At 45.7% G+C, this 17,482-nt stretch overlaps 1 long non-coding RNA gene across 1 annotated transcript; it reads left to right on the top strand.

Annotated features, from left to right (window-relative positions):
• Positions 1 to 767: 767 nt before the first annotated feature.
• Positions 768 to 6,073, top strand: LOC138472290 (uncharacterized). The gene is made up of 2 exons (XR_011268580.1): positions 768 to 1,004; positions 5,759 to 6,073. It is a non-coding gene; the product is annotated as an uncharacterized lncRNA (long non-coding RNA).
• The last annotated feature ends 11,409 nt before the right edge of the window (positions 6,074 to 17,482 follow it).

The following is a 17,482-nucleotide window of genomic DNA, read 5'->3' as shown; positions in this document are numbered from 1 at the left end:
TTGATAACCCCACACATTATCATACACTTATCTTAATGAATTCATATAAAACAAGAACACTGATTTAAACTTTCTTTAACAGTTGTATCTTACACATGGTATTGACTATAAAAGGGCACTCATCTTACTGCCATTTAACAGCCTTCATCAATGCACATTCCCTCTACGATTCTGAACACGAAGTTGCATGTGATTAACAAGGCTAAACAAAACATGTTATCGATACTAATATACACTCAACCCTAGTAATGGTGACAGATGTATAGTGTTATTTCTTAACACAATGGTTATGGCACACGTCATATCATATAGTATCTGAACAATTTGAATGTCTTTAAGAATCTGATTTTTTTATAGAAATTGTAGCCTAAGGAATTAATATAAAGCAAGAACATCATTTATTTTGCTTGCTCGAACACATAATGTACGTTACATATAAGAATAACTTAAACACGGCACTCATCTTATGGCTACATAACAGTCCTCATTAACCCAATAGTCCTTTTTCGATTCACATTACGAAGTTGCATGCAATAAACAATTATGCTTTCTTCCTTTACTGAAATCTCGAGCAGCATACAACATTTTTTAACAGTATCAAACATGAAAGAGAACAACACAACCAAAACTACATTTCCCACAAAAACATCGTATGGGTGTAGTTCATTCTCTTTATGTCCATGAATTCCAAGGTCACATGACTCCATCCACCAATACCATACGGAACAGTCCCTTATCCTCTGCTGCCCTACTGTGTCCTTCCTCTTTCTTTGCTCCTCGGGCAGCCAGATAATTTCCTTTCTCTGTTTACATATTTACGAAGGGTCTTATATGTGGTGAATGAATTAATGTATTGATATTTCTTGATAACTAGGTTATAGGTTAGCGGAGCGCAATCGCGCACACAGTGTTTAGATTGGATTTGGCGAGCATATCCGCATGGCAAGGAGAACGAGTGGCGACCGCGACGGGGCGGCGTAGCTCCGACGGCGCAACTTCATAAGGTCAGCAGTGGGGGCACTGTGGCATGCGACAACACAGGAGCGCAACGGGACTGCAGAAGTTCTGGCGCTCTGTGTTTGCAGCGTAAAAGAGTGTGTTAGGCGAAACGGGGTGCTGAGGATAAAGTGGTTTTAGGACATTACGACTCTGTTACGAATTATTACGATCAGCTGGCTGAGATAAGCAGCTGAACGTGGCTCCATTGTGCCATCTAGTGGCTGACCAATTTATTGACCCCAGAGGGGCCTAATTGAGAGTAACTGCTCAGTGCAGGTACAGAGGGCAGCAGCCAAAGATAACAGTAAGTGCTAAGCACCAGAGAACGGGCACAGACCCAGGAAAACAGTTTATTAGTACTCCCAGACCCACTTAGCTGCATTAATAGACGGCAGCAGGCCCAACGCACCTGCAGATAACCCACCAATAGTATATATGTATAGCTCCAGTGAAGCCCAGGAACCCCACACCAGCAGACAGTGGTCTGCAGCCAATAGGACTAGAGCAGTACAATGTGTACTGGAGTCAGGTGTGGGGGGCGTAACACAGGGCAGGAGCCTGGTGGAGGATCTCATTTAATTCTCTCAGGGGATGGAAGCCCTGAGAGGAGAGGCCCCCAAGCGGTTTCATGAGGGACATGGGGGAAGAAAGAAGGCCTGAAAGGTCTGAAGCAACCTGACCCCCCGGGCCTTTACGCAGGAGTAATGGTGGCAAAAAGAGAGTGAGTTCTTGGGAGAGGAGGGGCACCGTATATACAGAAGACGAATCCTATTCAGAAATGGAGGAATGGGACTATTCGTCCATATGTAGCTCGCAAGGAGCAGACACATCCTCTTCAAGCCCCCCTGTAAGGCGTAAGGATGCGAAGAAAAGGAAAAGAATGTATGACGGGGAGATGGGGGAAGTGTTCGACCCGACTCACTCATTCACCCCAGCAGGTCAGTGGAGTAGGAGCCGCCTGCCAAGATTGGCAATTACATAAAGAAGAGAATAAGATGCTCCCTATCCAAGGAAGCCAGAAGCAAGCTAAGGGCGGAATGTCCCAGGCCCTGGGTCCCAGATAACATGGCCGAGACGCCAGAGATTGATTAGAAAATGATGTCCTTCATGGGCGTTATGGCAGGGACATCAGGAAAGTAATTGATAGATCCTGGAGATCCTGCCAGGACAAGCTCCTGGATGTCCTGGGGCCATTGACCAAGATCTGGCAGATAGTGGAAGAGCAAGCAACCGGAGCAGAGGGTGGACCCGGAGATATTGGCAGGATGGGCTCAGAAGGCTATATGCTTGCTTGGCAATGCCAACAACGTGGTTATAACAGAGAGAAGGAGGTCCATCCCGGTAAAGATCGACCCAAAGATGGGGGAGTTGGCCATGGCGGAGTCAACCTACAACAGTAAAAGGAAGCTGTTTGGAGACACCTTTATTAGGGAGATGGCAACATTTGCCAGCAACTATGCAGCTATATGCAAGGCAGAGGCCTCGCTCAAGAGGGTATTCGGCAGCAAGGTTTTTGGCAGAGGTAGGGGCCGCTCTGCCAGCTGTTTCTCATCCTTCAAGCCCTATGCCAGCAATAGAGGCAAGTGGAAAAATCAACAGGAACGCCAACCTAACCCCTTCTTTCAATCAACAGGAAGGGGAAAGGGTAGAGGCTGGAGAGGAAACAACCGAGGCCAACAGGCTGACATAGGTGAGCAGCACAGCAGAAACACACACACAGACGAGGAACCAGATGGGACCCCACTAGTAGTGGGAGAAAAGCTCAGTATTTAGAGAGATGGTCAGAATTGTCAGGAGATACATGGGTCGGAGAAACGGTAAGAGGTTACAAGTCAGATTTCTGGCTGGAGCCGTTCCAGAGTGTGGAACCAAGACCCATAAGGTTATCACGAGAGGACGAAGATCTGTTAGACAGAGAGATCGCAGAGCTAGAGAGGAAAAGAGAGATTGAAAAAGTGCTAGATCCCGGGCAGGGTTTCGTGAGGAACATGTTCCTGGTCAAGGGCAAGAAGAAACATAGACCTGTGATCAATCTGAGGAACCCAAACGGGTTTTTGGTATACAGGCACTTCAAGAAGGAGGTCATCCATCTACTCAGGGATGTGTTATAGAGAGAAGACTGGTTAGTCGGAATAGTTCTCAAGGATGCGTATCTGACTATTCCAGTACCACAAGAGGACCAGAGATTCTTGCAGTTCTGGTGGAGAGAGCAGAGGTGGCTGTTCAGTTGCCTACCATTTGGTCTTGCATCAGCCCCTTGACCTTCAAGAAAACTGATGCGAGTGGTGGTAGCTCATCTCAGAGAGCAAGGCATCAGGTTAATCATTTACTTAGATGACTTTTGCCTGATGGGGCAGGACAAGCAGAGGTTATTAGAGCAATCAGAGCAGACAACCCGCTTATTGCAGGAGTTGGGTTTCCTGATAGAACTGGGAGAAGTCAGTGTTGGTTCCGGTACAGACAATCAAATTCCTGGGGTTTGTTGTGAACACGAAGGTGGCAACACTCAGCCTGCCCATGGGAAGGTGATTACAATCAAGAGGGCAATCCGATTGACGATTGTGAAAGAGGAATTATTGCTCAAGGAATTAGCAAGACTAGTGGGGAGACTAGCGGCGTCCATCCAATCGATCTTTCCGGGCCCGTTACATTACAGGGCACTGCAGCGCCTCAAGATTCAACACCTGAGGAAAGGGTTATCTTAGGAACAGAAGGTGCCAATCTCCACAGAGGCAAGAATGGAGCTTTGCTGGCGGTGCAACCACATGGAGGCTTGGAACGCGAGAGCAATATTTGGCTCTGCCCCGGACCTGGTCATAGAGTTGGATGCCAGCCGCTAGGGCAGCGGTGCTCATGTGGAGAACTAACAACGGGAGGAAGATGGTTAAGGGGAGGAACTAGAGCTCCACATCAATTGCTTGGAACTTCTAGCAGGTTGCAGTGAAGTGTTGGACCCAGGACAGGGTGAACTGTTGTGTACTGCTGAAGATGGACAAGATCTCGGCGGTACGGTACATAAACCGGTTAGGAGGAACGAGGTCCAGTCTCTTGGCGGAGATGGGGAAAGATTTCTGGCACATGTGGCTACGGAACAAGGTCAGCGTCACAGCAGAATATTTCCCAGGACTACAGAATGTAGATGCAGACTGGTACTCGAGGAACCTAAGGGATGCCAGCGACTGGAAATTGGACAGGTCGGTCTTCGAGACCTTGATGGTGTTGAGGGGACCATGCACTACAGATCGTTTTGCATCCAGGCTGAACAGGCAGTTGGAGAGGTTTTTAGTTGGAGACCGGATCCGGCAGCATCAGCGACGGATGCGTTTTTGCAGACATGGGGTCCAGACGTGTTCCCTCCTTTCGCTATGATCCCGAGAACAATAGGGCAGGCCAGGAGGCAACAAGCAACATTAATTTTGCTAACGCCAGACTGGTAGGAGCCAGGTGTGGTTTCCGGATCTTCTGGAGATGTCTTGCAAAGACCCGTTAGTGTTACTGCAGTTCAGCGAACTTATTCTGAATCCAGTGGGAGAGTGTCACCCACTGAACCAATCAGGAGAGTTGAGCTTGATCACATGGATGATTTCGGGAATGCCTGGCACAGGCCAGGCCTTTCAGGAGAAGCTGCAAGGTTTATAGAAGAAGCATGGGCACCAGGCACCAGGAAAGTATATAGACTGGCGCGGTCAAGGTGGGCTAGCTGGTGTGTGGCATGGCAGATACATCCCAATGGGGCAGATGTCACTCAGATTGTGAACTTTTTGGCAACGCTAGCAGGGTATGGCATATAGAACAGTGAATACCTGTAGATCGGCCATTTCAGTAGGGCACCTGAAGATTGATAATGTAGCAGTAGGAGAACATCCTCTGGTATGTAGACTCCTCAGAGGGTTGAGGATGTTGAAATCCCCTTTACCTAGATACACCCAGACGTGGGATCTGAATTTAGTATTGAGCATGTTCTTGAGCTGCCGGATAATGATAGATTAACCAGGAAAGCATTATCGGCAAAACCTACGAATCTCCTATGCCTTATATCATATAAGAGGTTGCCAGATGTCAGAACTTTGGACATAGACAGGAAGTTGTTTAATCTAGAGGGGGTAACCTTTCGGGTTAGCAGGAGAATGATAACAGGCTTAGATTTAGTGTCATATGCACTTTCGCAGACCAACCTAAATTATGTCTGGCCAGGAGCCGCGAATGTTTCACAGTTGTTTATAGCTTTGAGGAAACCATTTAAGGGAGTTGCGGGGCCAACCTTAGCGAGATGGGTAGATGGTGCATGATCCAGACAGGCATTGATACTGAAGTGTACGTGGCTCATTCCATTAGAGGGGCCATGGCATCTAAGGCATTTAATGTAGGGGTTAGATTGGAGGATATTCTCAAGGCGGCTGACTGGCCGAGGGAGTCGACGTTTAAACAATTTTACTTCTGACCCATTGAAGGGATGTCTACGTTGCTGGTAGGTAAGGTTTGAACAAGCATAATCCGAGCCTCCGGTCTTGACATAGAATACTGATTTTCCATACTAGCGTTATAGAAAGTCAAGATTCTATTAAAGACACGCAGGTGAAGGATTATCCCACCCATGTAATCGTTGATGAAATGCATTTCTGTGAAAGGTTGAGTTGAATGGAGGAATATTGTCAGGAAATTTATTGTAGTTGCTTACTGAGAATGATATTGAAATATGTCAATGATTACCCACCCTAAAGCAGTATAACTAAGACAATTTGTTTGGATTGCATTGCAGGTACTGAAGGGAAAAATGCAGGATCTTGAGGATCGGAAGCTGGAGGTTGGGGCGCAAGGTCTAAAGTTAAGCAAATCGCAGACAAAGAAAGAGGAAGGACAAAGTGGGACAGCAGAGGATAAGGGACTGTGTCAGATGGTATTGGTGGATGGAGTCATGTGACCTTGGAATTCATGGACGTAAAGAGAACAAACTACACCCGTGGGATGCTTTTGTGGGAAATGTAATTTTGGTTGTGTTGTTCTCTTTCATGTTTGATACTGTTAAAAAAATGTTGTATGCTGCTCGAGATTTCAGTAAAGGAAGAAAGCATAATCCTTTGCCTCCGTGTCTTTAACAGAATCTTTTTTTTAAACTTTATTTAATACTGGCATGTTAAAAATGCAGGAAGGACATGTTTTACATAAGGCAGTACAGCGTATATGAATGACATAGGTATAGTTAGACAAATTATGCAACATTTGGGGTGTGGGGTAGAGGGGAAGATGGGGAGGGGATAGGACACAATGGGTCATGCAGGGGATGTTCCAGTTCGCATGGTCTTTGTCTTGTCGTGCACTGCCCTTAAGTATGTCCTGAGGGGAGCCCATAAGTCTTTGGGTCTCGAGGCGGAATGGACCCCTCGGACGTAAGATTCTTTGCATTCTTGTGTGTTGATCAACTCCTGCATCCAGCCTTGGTGTGTTGGGGGATCTTTTGATTTCCATTTCTTGAGGATGTTCCGTTTAGCACTGCAAACAATCTGCAGGTTTTAACTGATGCTTTCCCAATAACTCCCAGTAGGTATTTCAGCGATGTGACCGTGATATTTGTATTTAATATATTGTTCATAGTCTTTGCCACTTCGTTCCAGAATTGCTTGATTGGAGGGCAATCCCAGTACATGTGTATGGCTGTTGCGTTGAGAGTGCCGCATTTTGGGCATGATTGTGGTTTAGAGGGGTCAAACTTGGAGATTTGTTTGGGTGTAATATTCAGCTGGTTCAGGATTTTGAATTGGATAAGTCTAAAGTTTGTGCATAGGGAGATGGTTTTCGTATATCTGCAATTGTTTGTCCATTGTTGCTCGTCTATTTGGATGATCAAGCCTTTTTCCCCACTTTGTTTTACTATCGTTCTTGGATGGTGTGTTAGACTGAGTTATCCTGTATAGCATTGAGATGCTACCCACGAAGCCGTCTTCTATAAGGATCTCAGGTAGGAATTTGTGGGTTGGGGTTGCACTCGAGAACGTTGGCCACTTCTTACAGGAAGCCTTTAGCCATTGGTATTGTAGTGTTGTGAAAAAACCTTTTCCTGCTCTGTTTTGGATCTCTGATGCCGTGAGGAACCGGCCTTCCGGAAAAAGGTCTCCGACTTTGGCTTGTTTTTCAGGGACCCATGATGTTTGTATAGTACGGCCCATTGTGGGTTCTAGTCCTGGATAGTGCCATAGGGGTAGGTGTGGCCAGTATGCTATTTCGCATCCTACTCTTTTGAGGATCTGTGACCATGCTCGCACTGTCGATTCCATCGGGTCAGCCAGTGTTTTTCTCTTGGTACCTTGGCGAATATCATGCTTTTGAGTTCCAGAGGAGATGCTGCAAACTTTTATGTGTGTATATATGCAAATTGTTCCACAGTATTGGACCAGTATTTTGCAAAGTGTGCCTGTGCTGAATAGTAGTACAACTGGAAGTCCTGGGCTGCCAGACCACCTGTATCGTAATTCTTGCATAATTTGGACCAGCTTAGCCTGGACGTCTGACCTCCCCAGATGAAACATGTGCCGGGTTTTTGTAGTGAGTCATAGAATTTCCTGCCCGGCCGGATCGGGATGCCGTTGAATAGGTATAGCAGCTTTGGTACCACCAACATTTTCAGTAGGGAGATGTGACCATACAGGGAGAGTGGAAGCCTGATCCATGCGTTGAGTTTGCATTCCAATTCTGTCAGATATGGGGTATAGTTATTGGCAAGCAGGGCTTGTTTGTCTGGCACCATTATAATACCCAAGTATCTTGCAGTGGTAGGGGACCAACGTAAGTTGTTCATACCCGCAGTCTGGATAGTGGACTCGGTCAGCGGGATTATTTCGGACTTGGCTCGGTTAATTTTGTATCCGGAATGTTTGGTAAATTTGGCTATGTCTCGTATTACCGGTGCAAGATGAATGTCAGGGTTCCTGATGTATAACATTGTGTCATCTGAATATAGGGAGATGAATTGTGGGGATCCCATTATGCGGATCCCCCTTCAGGCGTGCTTGTGGCGCAGACACGCGGCCATCTCCTCTATTGTTAGGTCAAATATTAACAGAGAGAGTGGGCAGCCTTGCCTGGTGCCTCTCTGTAGTGTGAAGGTGGATGATAGCGTTTTGTTAGTCCGTACCCTGGCCTTGGGGACGTGGTACAGTATGTTTATGAATCGGAGAAATCCTGCGCCGAACCCCATCTTACCCAAGATTCCATACATGAATTTCCAGGAAATGGAGTCAAATGCTTTTTCTGCATCTAGCGTAACTGCCACCGTCTGTGCCTGGTGGTCTAGTTGGGAGTTGATGGCGAAGATGCGCCTGAGGTTCAGGGCAGTGGAACACCCAGGAATAAACCCTGATTGGGTCGGTTGTACTAGTTTAGACATATATGGGTTTTGTTTGTTGGTTATAGCCATGGCAAAGATTTTTGTGTCGACATTAATGAGGGACAGCGGTCTGTACAAGGAAGAAGAATGTGCAGGTTTATGTGGTTTTAACAGAACCGTGATGATGGCTTCTCTCATTGTCGGGGGGAGTGTTCCGCTTTCCAATGATTCTTCCCATACTTCTAGGAGTCGTTGGGCCAGTTCATCTCCAAAAATGTTGTAGAGGTCTGCAGGTAGGCCGTCCGACCCTGGTGCTCTGCCCGCCTTAAGGTCTTTGATTGCTTGTTGTAGATCTTCTAGGGATAGAGGTAGATCAATAGGGGTGCTTTCTTCTCAGGTGAGCTTGGGGAGTGGGAAGGAGTCCAGATATTCTTGCAGTTCTTCCTTTGATACTTGGTCCGCATTTGTGTATAGCTTGCTGTAGAAGTCTCGGAACACCTCATTCACCTTCAGGTGGTCTACATGCGTCGAGCCTCGATCGTCTGTGATGCTGGTGTCCCTGTCTGTGTCCCTGTTCTGTCTTGATGAGATTGGACAGCAGCTTGCTGTATTTAGTGCCCTCTCTGTATTTCCTGGCTCTAATTGGTTGTGATGTGTACCACACCTCTTGTTCTGCTAGAGTCATGAATTTGGCGAGAGCTTCTTGCAGCCTGGCGAGTGTTGCGGGTTCTGGTACTCTTGTATATGCTGTCTCTGACTATTTAATATGGTCTTCAGCTAGGGCTAGCAGGGTGCGTATGCCTTTTAGCGTGCCGTAGACCCTGGAGATCAGGTGTCACCTTAGCCACACTTTAAAGGATTCCCAGATTGTGTGGTGTGATTTCACTGAGCCTTGGTTCCGGTCGAAGAACTCCTGTATCTTGATCCAGAGTGGTTCATGGAGTGAGACTTCACATAGTAGGTCTGGGGGTATTCTCCATAGGTGGCATTCTGGAGTGGGTGTCCCGATCTGGATTTCAAGTACCACCGGTGAGTGTTCCGAGAGGGTTCTAGGTAGTATAGTGCATTCCTTCAGTCCAGAGGTGCAGCTTGTGAAGCAGAGCCAATAGTCAATTCTAGAGCTTGATCCATGGACATATGAATGAAATGTGTAGTCTCTGGTGTTGGAATGTAATTCTCTCCAGGCATCTGCAAGGGGTACAGAGGACATGACCTGTTTTATGGTCAGTGCTGCTTTTGAGTTTGTCCGCTGCATCGTGGATGTCCTGTCAAGTGAGAGGTTCTGTATAGTGTTGAAGTCTCCACCCCATAGCACTCTTGTTTATTCTGTGGGGGTTATTAGAGTCACTATCTGCTGATAGAACTCTGGTGTGTCGACATTGGGGCTAAAGGTGTTTATGATTATTAGTTCCTGGCCATGTAATAGACCCCTTATTATTACAAATCTTCTGTTTGTGTCTAGTTTGGTTTTTTGCACCTGGAATCCAAGTCTGCGGTGAATTAATGTCAGGACTCCCCGTGACTGTGACAAATAATTTGTCATGAACACCTGTGGGCCCCACCCCAGGCCAAGTGAATGTTCCGTGATGTGCGTTTCTTGCAGCAGGAGGATATCAATTATGTGTCTGTTAGCATATGCAACTATTTTCCTAGCATTGATTGGGTTCAGGAGTCCCCTCACATTCCAGGATAGGTGTCTGGTGCTTCGGGTTATCTGTTGAGGAGCCATTCATGAGCCATCTGTAATGTGTATATTATTACCTTGATGTTGTAGTAGTCTTCTTCCTTTTGCAACCATGGCAGATTTTTCTTGTTGGTGTGCCAACAGGTTTTAACTGTGCAAACCTTTTGGCAACAAGCCATTGTCATATATCAGCAACTGGCCAGTTTCCATGCCTTCCCCCAAACCTCACCTTCCCCCCAATCTGGCGGTGTAGCCCACAAAACCATATGCAACTTTGCTAGAAAAAACTTCAACTGGGGAGGGGGGGGGGAGACTGTGTGGCCTCAACCTGTTGCAGGGCCGCGGCTTCCATTGAATTGCAGATTGGTGTGCTGCTATTTTGCGATTTTGGGTGTGTTTCAGGTCTCCTTCGGTGTTTCCGGAATGTGGCGCCCAATAAATGTTATGGCATCTTCTGGTGATTCAAAGAACTGTGTTTTGCCTGCATGTTGGATACGTAACTTGGCAGGGAACAGCATTGCATATATTATTTTTCATTCTCTGAATACTCTTTTAACGGGGTCAAAGGATCTTCGCACAGTTTGTACTCCCATTGAAAAAACCCGGGTATATGTGAATGCCGTTAGACTCAAAGATTAGAGGACCTTGTTCTCTTGCCAGGCGGAGGATAAGATCCCGATCTCTATAGCTGAGTAGCCTGGCTATAATCCTTCTTGGTGGTGCTCTGGGTTTGGGGGGGGAGGGACTGGTGTCCAGTGTGCTCTTTCCAACAGGAATTGCCTTGAGAACTGTGCGTCTGGAAATAGCGAGTGGCGTAGATCTTCTAGAAAGTGTTCCATGGGCACGTTGGTCTTGTGTTCTGCCACCGCGACCACTCGTATATTGTTCCACCTAGATCTGGATTGTAAGTCCTCGCAATTATTCTGGAGGGCCTTGATTTCTTTTTGGATCTTGTCTGTGGTTTTACTTTGGGTAATTGCTGTGTCTTCTAGGGTAGAGACCCTGTCTTCCGCCTCCGAGACCCTGGTATTAAGTTTTTTGATGTCTGTGCGGATACAGGCGATGTTGTGTCCGATGTCGTCTAGTTTGGCGTTGATGGCTGCAAATCCTTTTTCCATTGCCATGTTTGGAGACATATTTTGGGTTGAGGGTTCAGGGGAAGGGTTGCCGGATAGTTCGGCGATTTCAGTATTGTGGTCTTGATTGGGTGAGTTGGCAAATGCATCCATTGGACCTTTTTTCTTTTCTTTGTTCTTAGCGCCACCTGCCATGTTCATGTGCTGCTGAGCGTAGCTAGGAGCTATAGAGAGAGGTTATGATCTGGCCCCCTGTTGCGGATATTGGTGCTTAGATCTGGAGACTGTGGGGCACTTGTCAGGCATAGATGCGGGCTGTTTTGCACCCTTACTGGTGGAATATAGTTCATGGTTCGCCTGTGGGTTTGTGAGCGTTGGGCTGGTTATGATGGCTGCACGTGTATTGCAGCAAAGTAGCGCTCCAGCACATGGAATGTGTTTCCAGGATTGGCGGCAGGCACTCTGTTATATAATAATGCCCCAAGGAGCAGGCTGCAGTGCGAGGTGGCCATCCGTGTCAGATGGTTTGTGTATGGCCAGCGGCCAAATTAATGGGTAGGCGGGAAGAGGGAGCGCGGTCTTAGTCCACAGTGGGAATCGCAGTGTTGTCGTCCTGCCCCCACCTACCTTAATGGCTGCCTCCGCACCAGGAGTTGGGTCTTGGGCTGTTGTGGGGGCTAGTCCGCAACTGGGGAGCAGAACGACCTGAGCGTGAGTAACGCGCCCGGTCCTGCCCTAGAGGCCCGCTTCGACCCAGTGCAGCGATGTGTGTAGTAGTGGTGCTGGAGCGGTCTTTGCCATCTGCGGGGTTGCATATACCCAGCGCTTGGTCCCTCGAAGTGGGAGGCGGTGCAGGGTCTCACTCTCCGCTCATCACCTCCAGGGGATTATTGCAGAATTCGCGCTGCTCGCGGAGAACGATCAGGCCACAGTGGGAGGAGGCTCCAGCCTCGGAAGTATTTCGGCACAAAGTCTTGCAGCCGTTAGGTGGGATTCCTGAGTTCGTGGACGGTGCTTCTCAGGAGCGGAGCGCCAGACAGCTCTCAAAGTTGCTCTGGCTGTGCTAGGGGTGTTCGTGTGCCTCCCCACTTGTATGGCGATGTCAGCAGCAACGTCGTTCTGCAGAGTTTTTAAGTCAGGATATTTACAGCCGCGGAGCTCGTAGGTCAGGCGGCCATCTTGTTCAGCGTGTCACAGCACCCCCGTCTTTAATAGAATCTTGACTTTCTATAACTCTAGTATGGAAAATCAGTATTTATTCATGATACACTGAACAGCGGTCTGAACAGAGAATGGCTTGGCTGCCAACCTCAGGTAAGGCAGGGACAATTCCCTAGTCGGATGCATTCTAGTTAGGAACTTATAATTATTCCGTGACAGTTTAAGACTTGATTACTAAGGTTAACACTCGGTTCACTATGCATCTCTATTGAGAAGGTTTGTTTTCCTTCTAGATATGATCTTTTATTACTACACCAAGAACACAAAACCTTTCGTATTATCAAGTGCACAACATTAACAGATAATTTTACTTCATATCATAACACAACTTTGGAATTTCAGATCACGTTTATGGATAGTCTCCAAATCAACAGGTAATACTTTAGGATTATATTATTCAAGCATATATTATGCCTTTATTCATCGTTCACTCATCATTTGAGAAAGAGACTTTACAATGTAATGCTTCTTTATAAGAGAATTCCAAATGGAATGCCACTTACAAATGGGTGACCCACAATTGGACTGGCAACTTTTCTAAGATCATAGCACCAGATTACAGATTCCAGATTCTCTCACATAATGAAACTAACTTTAATTATGTTCTATTTCAGATCAGTTACTAATGCATTTTTCGGATTTTTTATTCCTGTGTCTGTATCCCCACATGCCCCTCACCTTTCATCAACTGCATTAACCCTTTTCTCTAACCCATGCATGTAATGATTTTTAAAAAACAAATCTTTCATTTTTTGGTGATAATGTACCTTCTAATTTTTGTTAGACTCAATTATCTGGATACCAATAATGTTTTGATCCTTCAATTTGAATCTTTATGTTCATAAACACAAACTAGAATGCATGTTACACATTAATGAATATGTAGTCAACCCCGGTGAAGTTTAATATTTCTATACCATAAACATTGATCCACAGGTTGAATCACACATTTGGAACTAAGTGTATAATGTTTTAGAAGCCCTGAAGAAGAGCTTAGATCGAAACATGTGTAGGCTCAATTGGTTTAGAAAGACTGACAACAATCAGCAGGCATTGGTAACTTATGAACCTATAGCATAATACATCATGTTTTATAACTCCCAAGGCAGAAATGGTTTTAAATTAATTGGTAACACCAATTGACAGCACAGTTGATGATTCTTTATCAGTTTCCAAGAACACCTTCTGAAAGTGTAATGAAGAATATCACATGGTAGGCTCTTTTAGAAACCAAGAACCTGTGCAGTTTTACTAATTATATGGTTTAACAACAAAGTTCCATTTGGCCTTAATGTGACTGATGGTTATTCATCTTTTTTGTAAAGCCATATTGGTTTCTTTTATTATTCAGATGACAATTGAGATATACCTGCCCATAATGCCACCTCTGTAGATAAGTGCAGTTATAAGTAAATAATTGTTATTTTATTGTTACTTGAGTTATATATATATTTTTCTATAAACTGCAGTATGAATCACTGTAATCTTTATCCAACAAGGGAACATGTCACATTTTCCCTTGAATCTCAGTGTCGTAATACTCTATACTTGTTTTTTTTATTTTTATTTAAATTTTAAAGACACATTGCACTTTTCAGCACAATTAATTAAAATTGTCTAACTGTTGTTAAGAACAACAAATGAGTAACAAACAGTTTTCATTTTGAAAATGTATTCAACATGTAATCTTATCAGATTGTGGCCTTTCTGAAACTGTTCTGCACTGTGTTTGCTAGTTTGCAAGTTATAATGTGTTGTATTGAGATGTCTTAGATATACAGGACAAACGACATTACGTTGTTCCATAGCAGAGTACTCTGGGAATTATTCTTAATTGAGCGTTTTCCAGTAGGGAAAAAGGCCAGCACACTCTTGCAAAGAGAACAAGGTTTATTCTCATAAAAAACAAGTACACAGTAGCAAAGATCTCTGCTGCCAGGGAGCAGAATATAAGGGCATACAGGGTCATCAATGACGTAAGTTACATGGGTTACATATCCAGGTAGCTGGTTGGGGCAGCCCTACAGATATATGACCTTCTCCATAAGGGATGCCAGGCCATTGCTCCCAGCTTCTCCCATCCATCTTCTTCCACGTTGGCTTCTTCTTCGCATTTAACAGGGTGTCAATATATTTAATTGGCCATTACAAATACAGAAAACTTTGCACCCTCCATCTGTGGCCTAATGTGCACATGGTACTGCAGACATGGGTGCGTTGGCAAAATTCGAGGTCACACTATCTTACAAACCCCAGCTCAATCCCAGACGCGTCAGCGCCACTCCAGTTCTTCTCACCCCAGACTAAAATGTTTTACCTTCCCTACCTGGCACCTCACAGCACAAATCACAGGGGCCTAGAGCCTTCTGCTATGATCTTTTGGATAGATTAAAAATCTAACAGCTTAATGTTCGGTGGTCTGGGACTGAACTGTACTCCGGAATGTTGGGGTCTTGGAACAGGGGCATCTGGACACTATAATTTAGAGTTTGGGCTGGGGAAGGTGAGAGGCATGTGCCCTCTTTCATTTGGGATTACTGCTTGCAGGGAGCTCTCTGCCCCCTCATGGCCTTGTAGGGTGCATTCCTTCTGAGTTACACGTGCTTTTAGTACGAGACAATGAGAGGTTTGTGAATCCCTGTGGATTTGGCCCACTAAGGATTTTCACACACTATGTTTCGTGTTTGAGCCTACTGCCCTTGCTGCAGCGCAATACAAGGCCTCAATTTCAAGATGGCTGCTGCTCTCCTAAAATGATCTTCCATTTTCTAGTACAATCTACTCCCAGTTCCATAATCTACTACAGCGCAGCTTCTATTAACACCTCCCTCTCCCTGCAACCTTCTAGAGCCCCTACACCGCACTGTTTGGCTTCTGCCTCATTTGGGATCTCATGGGGGCCTGGGACAATCGTCCTCACTTCCCAACCTTCCCCCCTTTCGTTAATCCAATTAACAAACTCCCATGTTGGCCTGTTCCTCTCCTCCTCCTCTATTTTCTCCCGCCCCAACCTCTCAGCTTTCCAATATGGTGGTGACCCCTCCTTGTGTAACAATGCTTTGCACACAGACTGTAAGCTTTCTCCTGCTTGTGCGTACTGCTCTGTGGTGCATGTCATGTATATACACCCCCCATCCCCTGCTAAGTCTAATCTAACCATGCAGGATTCTCAGGGTCATCTGTTTGTACTGCACTGTCTTTTGTACCATGAGGTGCCTATGTACCCCAATTGAAACCCTCACCATTGTACTGCTAGGCATCGCTTTAGTACAGCATCAAAGTACCTGTTGGCAGGTGCATAGGATCACCAGCACGAACACAATCACTGGTACCAGTATCTTCACGATTGCCCCCATCCACGATGGTGCCCAGTAAAAAAGGTTGTCTAACCAGTTGCTTCTTTTGGATGCCAGCCTCTGTTTGCATGTGGGTGCCAAGGGTATGCAGGTCCTCTATCGTATGGGTGAGGGACCTGTTGTCGGCATCGTTTGGAGGAAAAGCCGATCTTTTTGCAGACCCCGCCTTCCATTGCTGTAAGTACAGCACATAGTGGTTCTGCATCGCCATCAACCTGATTGCTCACATCTTCTTCTTTATGGCGTTGAGGCCTTGCTCGGTATCGTTCACCAGCTGTATCACTTCCCAGCGGCAATAGCAATGAAGCAAAAAACAGACAGCACATTGAAGTCTCTTGCCACCTATTTGCTACACATCATACACCCTCCAACTTTAGATAAGGTCTTTGTAAACACTGGGGGCTTCTGGGATTGCGGGCACACTGCAGTTCATCTAGGTCATCATCACAAGTTGTACGCTGCGTGCCTTTAAAGTGCTTCGCAGCCTGCATAATGTTTGATGGACCAAACATAGAGCCTCTAAGAGCGGAATATCTTGTAGCAAACCTTGAGCGGAAACCTTGGGGCCCCCGAAGCGTTTGGTATCAAGGAACAAATCTAGCAACTCCCATTAATCCTCTTTTTCCCCACCAAGCTCATGTCTGCTTACCAACTATTTTTCAATTCTGGGTCATGCACATGTTCTATAACATCTAAGCCTAAATCTCTATACTCATCAAACTTTGGTCTTTTTACTTGTCTTTTGAGACGTTTTGATGCAGTCACATGGGGGAAATTCAAACTTGCAGTAATGTTAGAAAACACTTTAGGGAAGCGTAATGACATAACCAATTCAGTAAACTTTCCCATCTGCTCTCGGGTGCCATTTGTGTGATTAAAAGAGATATTTTTTTTCCCAGTTTCTCCAAATGATGTGAAGATATTAGCACTGTTGACATGTAACCAGGAAAAAACTGGCAGAAAAATTGGCAATATTGGTAACATTTCCCTCGATATGAGTAACCATTTCCCTGTCTCCCCCTTTATATGACCTCCCCATATAAACTTACATCCTAAATAGATCCCTAAACTAAACCTAGAGAATGCAAAAAATCCAGTTACACAGTGCAGAACACACATATGTGTAGAAGAGAACCTAGTAATTGCAGAATAGGCACGACATTGGTCAGGGCGTGCTCCAAACACATTGGGGGAGGGATGTGGAGGGGTGGGAGGTAGAGAGAGAGAGAGAGCACAAAACGAAAGTGCAAATTGTGCGTAGCAGCATCAACAATGGGGAGTTGCAATTTGTTGTTGTGTGCAGAAACTCAACACTGGAACATGTTAGATAAATCAGTCACATTAACTATTCATTCAGTCTGTGCAGGTGGTATGGCATGGGGTGCTTTCCGGACGTTGGAAAGATATAGCCAGTACCGCAGCCCCTTAACTGCCAGAGGAGTGGCATGGACAACGGTGTGTGGACCATTGTACCTAGGCTCACCCCACCAATGCACAAAGTTCTTCATGTAGATCAGGACGCCTGGCAACAACTGAAGAGGTGGTGACTCACTGAGGTAGATGCAGCACTGGTTCTGTCTTCATATAGCAGTGGGGCTATCTGTAGAGAAATAAATATTATTGCTTTCATTAAGGCAGAAAGATAATCTCGAAATTCATCCCGTAGAACAGATGCAGCTCTGTGAGCATCCGAAGTTCTCCTGATGGGAGATAAGGACGTGTGCATTTGCCACCCCGTTACCACCTCATGTGGTGATAAATGGTGATCCTTACAGGGCTTTATGCACATACTAAACAAGGCCAGGGTCAAACAGTGCACCCAGTT

The sequence above is a fragment of the Ambystoma mexicanum genome, chromosome 8 (genome assembly GCF_040938575.1).
Source record: "Ambystoma mexicanum isolate Mex_15411 chromosome 8, UKY_AmexF1_1, whole genome shotgun sequence".
Lineage (NCBI taxonomy): Eukaryota > Metazoa > Chordata > Amphibia > Caudata > Ambystomatidae > Ambystoma > Ambystoma mexicanum.
The sequence above is the reverse complement of the archived record's forward strand: the minus strand, read 5'-3'. Positions and strand labels throughout refer to the sequence as shown.